This window comes from Triticum dicoccoides, unplaced genomic scaffold (genome assembly GCF_002162155.2).
Source record: "Triticum dicoccoides isolate Atlit2015 ecotype Zavitan unplaced genomic scaffold, WEW_v2.0 scaffold85915, whole genome shotgun sequence".
Taxonomy (NCBI): Eukaryota; Viridiplantae; Streptophyta; class Magnoliopsida; order Poales; family Poaceae; genus Triticum; species Triticum dicoccoides.
In genome coordinates, this window is record NW_021305576.1 from 1 (window position 1) to 11,871 (window position 11,871).

Here is an 11,871-nt window from a genome sequence, read left to right on the forward strand (position 1 = left end):
GCCCGCCGCTGCCGTCGCGCTCGCCGCAGCCACCGCACCACTGTGCCCCGCGCGACACACACCCTGGTCGCACGCCACACTCTCGCTGGCTGCGCTCGCCCGTCTGCCGCCGCCTATCCCTTCGGTCGCCCCTGCCTCGCGCCGCCTCCAGTCATGGCCATCTTCTGTCGGCCGCCCCCTCAGCCACGCCGGCCGCATCTCTGCCCTCCACCGCCGGCCGCTCGCCTCGCCTGCTGCGTGTTGCTTCCTGCTACTATGCGCTGCTCTACCGCTAGTACGCTGCTGCGCCATGCCCTCGACACCGCCATGGACAAATGTGGCGGAGGGATTGTTAATGGAGTACGAGAAGGAGGTGGCGGAGAAGGTGTGGAGAGGCGGGAGGTCCGGGGCGGTGTCACCTGACTGTGGTGGAGGTGTTTGTGCGAGAAGGAGCCGAAGTGGAAGGAGAGGTCACAATTGGAAAGAATCGCAAAAAAAAATCATAACCCGGAGATCTCGGTTCAAAAAAATGCTAATATCGATGGAGGGGTGATTTCCTTCAATAGGTGAAAAACATAGGAAATATTGATTGTTATCAAGGAAAGGTAAAAAATTAGGAAAGTTAGGATTTTTGAACTGATTTCTATGCAAATGGGGTTTTATTGTTTGGTATCGTGATATGAGTACATGCCCGTTTGTGACGTGTCTGATTAGGAAAGTTTGCAAATGTTAAGAAACTATTTATTGGGAGGAAAGTTGTGACGTGTCTGTTATTTGTTTCGTAAAAACAAATTTCACTAATAAGAGAAATCGATTGATTTAGATAAGTTAGGAAAGTTAGATTAAAATGTACTTTTTGTTTTGTGAAAATCTGTTATTTGTTTCCTAAGACAAATTGAACCAATAAAGGAATCGATTGATTTGCATAATTTAAGAAAGTTAGATTAAAATGTTTTATTTGTTTCAAGAAAATCTGTTATTTGTTTTCTAAGACAAATTGAACCAATAAAATGAATTGATTGATTTGCATAATTTAAGGAAGTTAGATCCGTGATTTGTTATACGTTAGAAAAGTTCTGGTTGTAATAAAGAGTGGAGAGAAAAATAAACCGATGGATCAGGATGGGAGGGGGTGGTGGGAGGAGAGACGAAAAAACCAGCGAAAATAAACCGCGGACCAGGTTGGGAGGGGGTGGTGGGAGGAGAGACGAAAAAAACCCAGTGAAAATAAACCGCGGAGACGATTCACCAACTCGTCCATTAGGAATAGAGATAAAACACCTCAAAAAATAATAAATACATCGAGGTTAATGGACCAACGGACGACTATTGCTGCCGCTAGAACAAGTATCTACTGTTTAATATATAGCCGCTCCAACCCAGCCATATACATGTGTCCTACTCAGGAAAGCGAGATGACGGCGACTCCCTGAAGATGGAATAAAGGTCTCCCCGCCTAGTCCCCGTTCCGGTGATGCGTCTAGCATCGTCGGTGGACGTGTGGAGGTGTGTTTCCGGTGGATCTGTCTCTGGTGCATTTGCTCGGATCTGTTCGTCGTTCGTCCTTGTTTGTGTGTCTTCAGGTTGGATCCTTCTTATCTACACTCTTCATCGGCGACGGTTGCTATTCTGGTGCGTTGGTTTTACGGGGCCTTAGCACGACGACTTCCTGACTGTCTACTATAACAAAGTTTGTCCGGCTCCGGCGAGGGAGGGGCAATGACAGCGGCACGCCTTCGGCTTGCTTCAGTGCTTGTAGTCGTCGCTAGGTGGTCTACGGATCTGAATGTAATTTTTATTATTTCTAGTGTTCGTTGTACTATCATGGTTGAAGATGAATAGATCAGAAGTTTATCCCGCAAAAAAAAAACCCTAGTCATATACACTTAGAGCATGTACAACCGAAACCCTGTACCCGCCCTAAACGTCCGAACGGGTTGTCTAATCAGTGCTCAGACGTAAAAGGTCACCCAACCGGGCGTCCCATTTCCAGTCCGGCACTCTCCATATCCGCCATATCTGGGGCGGATATGGGGACGTCTGGACGAGCCCGCCATGTCAAAACCGGCCCACTCTGGCCCATCCATCCATGACCTAAGTGCGAGGTAGCGGGTGCGGGAGGCGGTGGAAGCCCTCGTGGCCGACATTGGCACAGCGGAGTCGCACTCCCCGGCACCGTGTATGGTGCACGGCCACCCAGTCGTGTCGTGGTGGATGTCGCCGACTCCTCCTTCCACGACTGATCCATCATCGGTCACATGTCCACCGGCGACGTGAACGTGACGGCCTTCGACAAGGAAGAGCAGGCCATGGGACACAATGGCGACTTGAGCCCCGTGAGCCGACACGTGTCCCATACACTCCTAATCTACCCCGCCGGCGGCCGGGGCAACGCTTCGAGGGACGTAGCCGACCGCCGGGACACGGGCTCCGTTTAGATTCAGGTTTAACGTTGTGTTAATAATGATGTGGATTTGATGAGTTAGAAATGAGGTAATGAGGTATTGGATCTTTATTATGTGTTGTCTGGTCATTGTCCGCGGGCGTTTGAACGAGTGCGGACCGGAGCGGTTCCATTCATTCCGGGCCCACCCCCTCCGGCGTGGCGTGGTAGGTGGCTCCGTCACTGCCCGTCGCCTTCATTTCCATCCCCTCCCCGTGACTCGACTGACGCCGCCGGCCAATTCCTCCATTTCCACGCGCTTCGCTCCCAGAATTTCCTCTCACTCGGGGAGACTTGTGCTCCAGTCAGTCAGTCAGCCAGTCTCCTCCCCCGCCTCCGCCCCGAACCCCATGGACCACCTCGCCGGGGCATCCGTCTCCTCCGCCGACGACCCCGCCCCCTCCACGGGAAACGACGGCGGCCTCCTCGACGTCATCCGCGCCGTCGAGCGCGCCGAGGGCACCATCCGCGACCAGGTCAGCCACCCCTCCCCCCCTTCCCTAACTAGCTAGCTTAGCCAATCCGTCCGTGCCGCCGGAAGAACCGGCGATCCCCTTCCGCCCGCCGCCCAATCGAATCGCCCTCTTCTCTGCCCTACCACGAGGTTCCAAATTCACGATTTTGATTATAACAAGAGGGCGATTCGGCCTTTTCCGGCTGAGCTCGCCAACTAGAATAGTTATCATCCAAATTCACCAGTGGAGTGCCAGTCAAATTGCCCCAACAATTTTGATTATAACCACTTCCCACATGTTATCCATCCGTCCTTCAGACAAAACCGCCCTGAATGCAGTTTACAACTTGTTAGTCAGTCGCGTGATTTGCTCAACCAAACGCACCAATCTGATTCTCAGTTTTCCGTTATCTGATCCTAGTTGCAGGAGAACAGCAGGCTCAAGGAGGAGCTCATGAAGAAGACGCGCCTGCTGCAGAGGGTCGTAAGTGCTCGCACCCCACGCAATCAATCATTCATTCATCCATCTCCCTTTTGTTTGTTACCGGCGCACGACGGCAGGCACAACAATTCCTACCTATCACACTGGTGTTGCTAGCATGGCTATATGACTCAAGATGTATCGTTTTTTACGAGCTGTTTACTTGGTTTCAGAGCGAGGATGCCGCATCCCAAGCCACTTTCGGCGCTGGCGCGAGCCAGGAGCCCCGCGCCTCCGTCGTCGCTGGCAAGATGGACGGCCCCAACAAGCCTTACGACGGCGCTGCTCCGGCGAACCCGCGAGGCGCCTCCGCTCTCCGTCAGAACGGGGTTTCAGAGAGTGGAGGAGACCCCCTGATGCATCAACAGATGAGACACAACAAGTACCTCGACAGCGGCCAGGCCAACGGCGCCTTTAGAAGGGAGCCGGCAGGCATGGACAATGGCGGACCGTCGCACTTCTCCACTCCGTCGTCTCGCTCCGTTTCTCCAGCCAGGTAACTCCAGCACATAAATATGGTGTTTGTTTCCTAAGGAGTTGTCTGTCTTAGAAGGAAGGGCCTTTTGATACCAGTACTGAATAGTGAAAATCCCTTCGCGCAGGCCTAGAAAAGAAGCCGATTATGATTCCAGACTCAACCTACCTGGACAGGGGTTACTGCCTGTTTCAGAGATGAACTCAAACATGTCCTGGAAGCAGGTCTGTTTGATTCCCTTGCAACACCATATGCATCTACATGAGCTAACGTTCCTGACAAAGGTCGTTCCTATGCAGGACCTTACTGTCAAGGTCAAAGAACACGAAGAAGAGATCACAGTATCACACAGTTACGGAAGCATCTGGATAACTATATAATAAAGGTGAATATTTCTGTACAGTGAAAAAGCACCCCATTCATGCTGTCTTTCCCTTTCTATCTTGGTACCTGACCGCAAGCTATTGCTGTTAGGAAGCACACATACTCAAGGAAAAATCGGTGCTGGAAAAACGCATCGCTTATATGCGCGTGGTAAGATATTTGCTTTATCGTGATTCTTTGGTTCCTTTGGTTGAGTGCACCGTATTATCTTTAAAACGGTTTTCTTTTTCAGGCATTTGATCATCAGCAGCAAGACTTGGTTGATGCAGCATCAAAGTCTTTAGCATATAGACAAGATATTATCGAGGAAAACATCCGCCTGGCATATGCATTGCAGGTACTTTTCTGTCATTGGAGTTTTCATGACTTGTATGCTTCCTTTGAATGGTTGCCAGATGTTCTATCTCTGCATCCTCAAGTAGAGATCATTTTAAATTGGTGCTGATTTCACGAGACCCATTTCAAATTGTATGAATTTGTTTGTATTCTATGAACTGAAGATTCTTATTGCATCTTTCTGTAAAAGATCCAAAATGCATGTAGAAACATTTATAGTAGATCAGAAAACACATTCACTGAAAGTTTATGAATGCATTTGTTATCTTAGTTGGGCCTGTGCCTTAGGATTGCAGCTCAAGTTTTACACGGTGATGTTACACATAACCATGTTTTTCAATAACCTAAGGAATCTTTTCACCTTAAAATACTTATGCAGCTCAGTTGCTACAATAGTTAGGTATGCTTTATGACCTATGAACTTGCAGTTTGAGAAACATCTATTGCATGAGAGTGCTTGACTGAGGGTAAGGTAAACAGAACGCAATTGGTTCTGTCATTTTTACATTTTGGAGTTCTCAGATTTTACTGTAAGATATTCCTGGTCTTGGACTTGGAATTTTGTAGTTAGATTCGAGTTTGATTTCTTTTGATATGTTAGATTTTCTGTGTACCATGATCATTTCATCTGTACAACCTGTTGACATAGTAGTAAAGGAACTGAAATGATACTGATTTTTTGTTCTGTTGCTGTATAGACTGCACATCAAGAGAGGTCAATGTTCATATCCTCTTTGCTGCCTATTCTGTCTGAATATGAGAACCTACGACCGTCTGTCCCCGATGCTCAATCCATTGTTGGTAATTTGAAGGTATGTCTTGTTTCCCGAAGTTTTGGCAGGAAGCCGTCATTGAGTAACTAGCACCTGAATATATTCATTGGAACTATATCAGTGCGACTAAGAAACATGGCACAACTTTTGATGATGAAGAGCAACTTGAGCACAGTTTAAAATTCAGAAATGCATAGATCAAGCTGATTCTGTTTTTGTTCTGAATTGAGCTGGAAGTGGCCAGGGCCTGAGTTAACCATTTGCTGAATGTGTGTTCCTCGCCCTGCAGGTTCTGTTTAGGCATCTGCAGGAGCAACTAATGCTCACCGAGGTGAGCCACATGAAGCTACAGTAAACATGCATTTTGTTTCAGAAGCGCAATGCGCACATACTCTGTAGTCAGTAGTGAGCTTGTCATGCTTGCACAGCTTACTGCTGATATTTTTCTTACAGAACTTTGAAGTTGCCTTGTGTGCAAACTTGGATGATGCAGGAGAAAGTTAAGGAGTCACACTATCAGATTACCCCATGGCAAAATGAATTGCCAAATAAGACCGGCCTTCCTGTGCAGTCACCTAACAACCCTCTTGGAAAAGTATCGGTAACTTCACTATAGCTCTACACTGCTTTTGTCATTATTATGTTACAACACACGCTTCCTTCCTCTAATAACCTTTTACGTACTTTCCCAGTACAAAAGCGGCCTTGATATTGTGCCCCAGACGCCATATCCTCAGGTACAATCTCCAATGTCTTCCCCTTCCCCTGTTCAAGCCAGAGGTAATTGGAAAAACCATCAAGTAATTCCAACTGAGGTTCCTACAAGAATTATGGATCAAGATTACGGAGGAAGGACCGCTCTTTCAAGCAGGTAGTGCTTATTCTTTAAGAGCTTAACAATTTACCTTTTGCTCTTTAACAGTGTTATCTGCAGTATTTCAGTCGCATGTTTATGGTAGTCATGCAAATACTTACTTAGCACCCAGATTACATCATCTATGTTAATTAATTGCCCAGCAACATCCTACTAGTTGCTGAAATGCTACCTGTACTATTATTGAGTTGGTTATGAGTTATGACACCTTACGTGGCTATCAATTTGGAGGCAACCAAAGGACCAAGAAGTGAAAAGAGAACTAAAAGAAAGAAAAAAGGGGGAAGGCAAGGGACAAGAACCAGGATCAGTAAAGTAACTTGGCTGGTTATCCGCACCTTCAGGATAAGCAACGATGAAGAAAAGGCAAACCAGCAAGTGACAAAAGGGAAAGGCTGGATAAAAACAACAGACATAAACACTTCTGAAGTTTGTTTTGTCCATGGCATTGATTAATGATTTATTGGATGATAGTATAATTTGGAAGAGCCATCACTGAATCTTGCAATTTCTAGGATAATCAATAATTCTGAAAAGTTCATTGATGTGTCACGTGTGCACATTTTGCTTCTGCTCTTGCTTTTTATATCGTTGTTTCATCTTGTTAACCATAAACTGTTTGCTGGCAGGTTTAGCACATTTATGTTAGTCTGTAATTTATCATATTGTATACACTTACTTAGGCATAACTAGAGTACTAAATGAGATTACTAATTTTATGATTGCAGCAACCAATTTAGGAAGGATGTTCCTGCTCAAGCGTCTCAACCGTAGAACATTTTGTTCTACGGTGTTGGGTCAAAAAAAAAAACGTGATTCTGATGCTCTGCAGTTTGGTTTCGTTGCTCAGAAGTCGAGCCTACCACTCGAGGGCCCTAGTAGAAGGTATGTCTTGGATGATTCTGTGGGGGCTGAAGACCAACATGTGCGCGAACCTTCTGCTCAGTGGGGTTCTGGAGACTCACCTAATTTAGAATCTGGCCTTGAGGAAGCAAACCCTTCATATCCCTATCTTCCTACTGTTCCCGAGGAGCCTGGTTCTTCTTTTTCTGAAGGTAGACTATTGGGTTAAGTTCATATAAAACTTACTCATCATAATTGTTTAGCATTGCATTCAGTCTGAAGATAGATGCCATTTCTTTCAATATGCAGCTGCAGAGGATGATCCATTGCCAGGCATAGAGGGTCTTCGAATCACGGGTGAGCCTTTTCCCGGACGGGACCTTCAAGCAAGTGGGTTCTCCATCAACGGAACCACAAGTTGTAATTTTGAGGTACGCTCCATACTTCTTGTTGACACACGTTTTGAATAAATATTATGTTTCTATCTCATCATACTTCTTGTTGGTTCAGATTTTCATGGGATTTTCATTTTTGCAATTCTTTTTTGTCTCTGCAGTGGGTTCGTCATTTGGATGATGGCTCCGTAAAATTCATAGAAGGTACTATTTTGTGTATGTGCTGCATAATAAGTGAATTTATGGTCTGTGACCTTGTTACTTATTATATCAGCAAGGATGCCATTGTGTCTCACATAACTCCTTTTTGTGCGCGTGTGTGTAGGAGCAAGGCAACCCACCTATTTGGTTACTGCTGATGATGTTGATAATCTACTAGCCATTGAAGTCCAACCCCTAGACGACAGAAAAAGAAAGGTAGTCAGTTTCTCATGTGCTGATCCTTATGCTATGATTTACATCTAGGAATCCTGGGACTGGGACTATGCATTTTTTGTGTTCCTTTTGAAATGACAAAATATTGAACTCTTGGGGACTGGGAGCTTCGTGATGGTGAGAATAAAATTTACTCAGAGTGTCATGTCGATCTTTGTGAAAACATGCGATGAAGCTGAATATTACTACAAAATGTGAGTGCTCTTCTTAAGTTCAAGGAAGTAGATCCAGATAACCTTTTGTAATTTTTCACTTCTGAACTCTACTGGTACTAGGAAAAGCACAGATGAGGGTCCCCACCCACCTCTTCTTTTTTTGTATTTCCTAAAGCACGAATCAAGCCTAGCAGTCACCTTTTTTTTTTCCTTCTGATCTCTTAGATCTCAGATTTGAGGAAGCTCAGGTCAATTGATCACTAGATATTTGCCATTAGTATCGATGCTCTTCTTTCTGTTTGTTGACATCCAGAATATTCCGACGGTGCGACAATCCTACCTGTGTTTTCTTTTCTTAAATTTCTTCCTTTATGAAATATTGATACCAGCAAGATGCTATGTAAGCTGGGTTGAAATCATGCAGACGGTTAAACTTTTTTCTAAAAAACCGATTTGCTTCTATAACTTCCAGTATTAAAATGTCTCGTTTCATTTTGAAACATTCGTGTTTTTCTATTGTAGGGTGACATCGTAAAGGTTTATGCTAACGATCAAGCAAAAATCACTTGCGGTGAGTATCGAAACTGTGAACATGCTGTTCCGCTTGCACTTTGTACGCGTCATAACTTGAGTAATCATCTTTGTTGCAGACCCTCAAACAAAGGAACTCATTAAGAAAACCCTTGAAGTTGGGCATGTGTCTTATCAAGTCCAACTGCCCGTACGTCTCCTGTCCTTTACAATTATCTACCAATAGCATTGTTACTGCTTTTTTGCGATGTCCCAAAACTAAATGAAATGTTTAATCCCATAATAGCAGGTGAGATTCTTAGACATGTGGGAACCAGCTGTTTTGGCAATAAAGAGGGAAGGTTACAGCATTAAATGTAACGGGCAGCGTGGTGTTGTTCTCACGGAGAAATTTCAGAAAGCAACTGCTGTATGTCCCTACTCTTCAGTATTAGTTTTTATTCTCCTGAATGTGGATCTTGGTCTGGAACTGCCAAGGGATTCTGTTGGTTCTTTCGGTACATGATTAGCACATTGATTTCCCTAAAATGGTCTGAAGGAGAACCAGTGGTAGCTAGGTGTCAGTACATACTCACCAGTAATTACCCTGAAATAAGTCTGGCAACTTTGTGATGTTCCGTATGTATAGTCGTGTAGATATCTCTGTTTCTATGCCTGCAAAATAAGAAAGTCCGGAAAAGCAGCCACAAACTGCGTGTTTCCTGAGTTCTTTCTGGGAGCAGGTGATCTGTGTTCCAGCTTACAGGATCCTTCTTCAAGTTTTACTGTGGATAGTGCAGATAGGGGTTACATTTATGGATGGGTCATCATCAGAGTTATCGTTGCCACCAGTATCATACTATTATTAGTGCCCTAGTTGTGAGGATTGACAAGTTGAAAAACCTTCCCTTCAGCATTCCCTTTCTATCAAACTGGTGAATTTTTTTAATTCTGCTTGTGCACTGCTTTCTCCATATCATATATTTTTCTACAGGAGATTGATAAACTCCTACCAAAAAATGTGGGCAGAGCAATAGAAATGACTCATGCATATAAGCTCAATCGCTTAAAACTGTACTTCTGTAAACTAGTCAACATCATGCTTTGGTTTTATTTTAACCAGCACTATATTATACGAAATCCAAGACATTTATGTTCCCTTTCGGGTTCTGGTTTTAACAATATTTCCCTTTTGCGTAAAGTATTTGATCTAAACCCGAGCATCTTAGTTGTTGTTGGATATGTATGCTGTAATATAACCACAAATTTCATGCTGTGCTTTCCAGATTAATATTCCATACGGATATGAGCGTCAGACAGAGTTTTCGATTGTGTCGGCTGATGGTGACGAGTATAATCTCCAGCCAGCAGACAATAACACGTGAGTTCTTCTCTGAAAACCTGCTTCATTATAAATAGGCGCATAGTTTTAATGCGTGCCCAAAATTTTTTGTTAGCAGCATGGGCTTCTGGCTGCCTGTAGTAAACAACTTTACATGTCATCGCTTTTTAAATTGAAAATTGACTCTTTTAGTATGATATGGACAGAAGTAAGTAGGTCGTTTCAGGACTAAATTCCTTATTAAGTATGATAGCTGGAATTGGAAATACTCCGCCAGATGCCCCCTTCCTTTCTGTCCCTGCTTTTCGTGACTGTTGGCATCATGTTAGTTTATTTATTACCGAAGAGGTTGTACAGTGTCATGTAGATTATACTATACGCCGCTTATCGTGCTGTGTATCCAAACTTTTTCGCAGGTCGCGGGATACGATTGTGCTGGTGCTAAGACTGTTCAGATCAATGGTATGAGCTCATCTACTAGTATCTCTCGCGAAAGCCACACCGCACACTACTAACAGCACCGCCCTCCATCACCATCTACTGCTGCTGCTATTATTTTGCATAACAACAACATGATCAGTTTGTTTGGTCATCATGAAGTGATGATGGCCCCCAGTACAGTACTGTATCCAAGCTCACACTAACATCTGACATAAGAGACCCCTACCTACTACTACTACCACTAACAAGAAGGTCCCAAAGGTCATACCTGCTAACACGCTGGGCATGAAGATCATGTGTTCCTTGAACCAACTCATGTGGATACTATTCTTTATGCAGGCCGTCGAGAAGCGGCGGGGGAGGAAGAAGGGCCTCTTCTTCAAGTAGACGACCGATCCGATCCGGCTTAATGTATATCCACCCGTGTTTATTCTTCTTGGAGTCTACAGTCGACATATATAGGGCTCTTGTGGTGATAGATATATAGATAGCCTGATAGATGGGCGTGGCGTGCTATATATTATTTTTGGTGGTATTGTATTTTTTCGTTGTGATCGAACGCTGAAGAACCTGATGAGATCGTTGTAAATGCTCGGTAGAAATGGAGAGGAGTTACCTTCTTGTTTTGTTTATTTACTGGTGGTGGTGATAGGAGATGGACACACGATTATCCAAATAATACACTACAATGTTGTGCACGGCTACCCGTCTGCACTGGGAGCTCCTATAAGGTCGCAGCGACTATTTATTGCATTAAGTGATCGCTGCGGGATGTCTCGCTGAAGCGTTTCAAGTAATGGGGGCCGGCCTATGTTCGCGCAGAAAAGAAAAAAATAGAAAAATAATACATGCGAGAAGCGGGATTCGATCTGCTATCCACTCCGCCCAAGTTTTGCTTCTGATAAGTGTGAGACGCCTTTTGTAGTTGATGCTTGTGACACCGGTTTTTACGGATTTTTTTTCTGTTTTTTCTTTTCTTTCATGTTCTCCACTTTTTGTTTAGTTTTCCTTTCCCTTCTTTTTTCCATTTTTTTGCTTTCTTTTGTTTTTGTTTCTTTTTTGGTTTTTCCTTAAAATGCTTGTTCAACATTTTTCAAATGCTTGTCAACATGTTTTCAATACTTGCTCAACACTTTCTTAAATACTTGTTCAACATTTTTATATACATGATCAGCATCTTTTCAAATACTTGTACAACATTATTTCAAATGCTTGTCAACATGTTTTCAATACTTGCTCAACACTTTCTTAAATACTTGTTCAACATTTTTATATACATGATCAGCATCTTTTCAAATACTTGTACAACATTATTTCAAATGCTTGTTAAACATTTTTTCAAGTCCTTGACAACATTTGTTTTTCAAATACTTATCAACATTTGTTTTTCAAATACCTGTTCAACATTCTCAAATACTTGTTCAACATGTTCATATACATGATCAACATTTTTTCAAATACTTGTACAACATTTTTTCAAATACGTCTTCAACATTTTTTAAAATATTGTTTAAAGAGTTTTTTTGTAATATATATATATATATATATATA

At 43.6% G+C, this 11,871-nt stretch overlaps 1 pseudogene; it reads left to right on the top strand.

The window, feature by feature from the left end:
* The first annotated feature begins 2,627 nt into the window (after positions 1 to 2,627).
* Positions 2,628 to 10,952, top strand: LOC119348121 (annotated as a pseudogene).
* Positions 10,953 to 11,871: the final 919 nt, after the last annotated feature.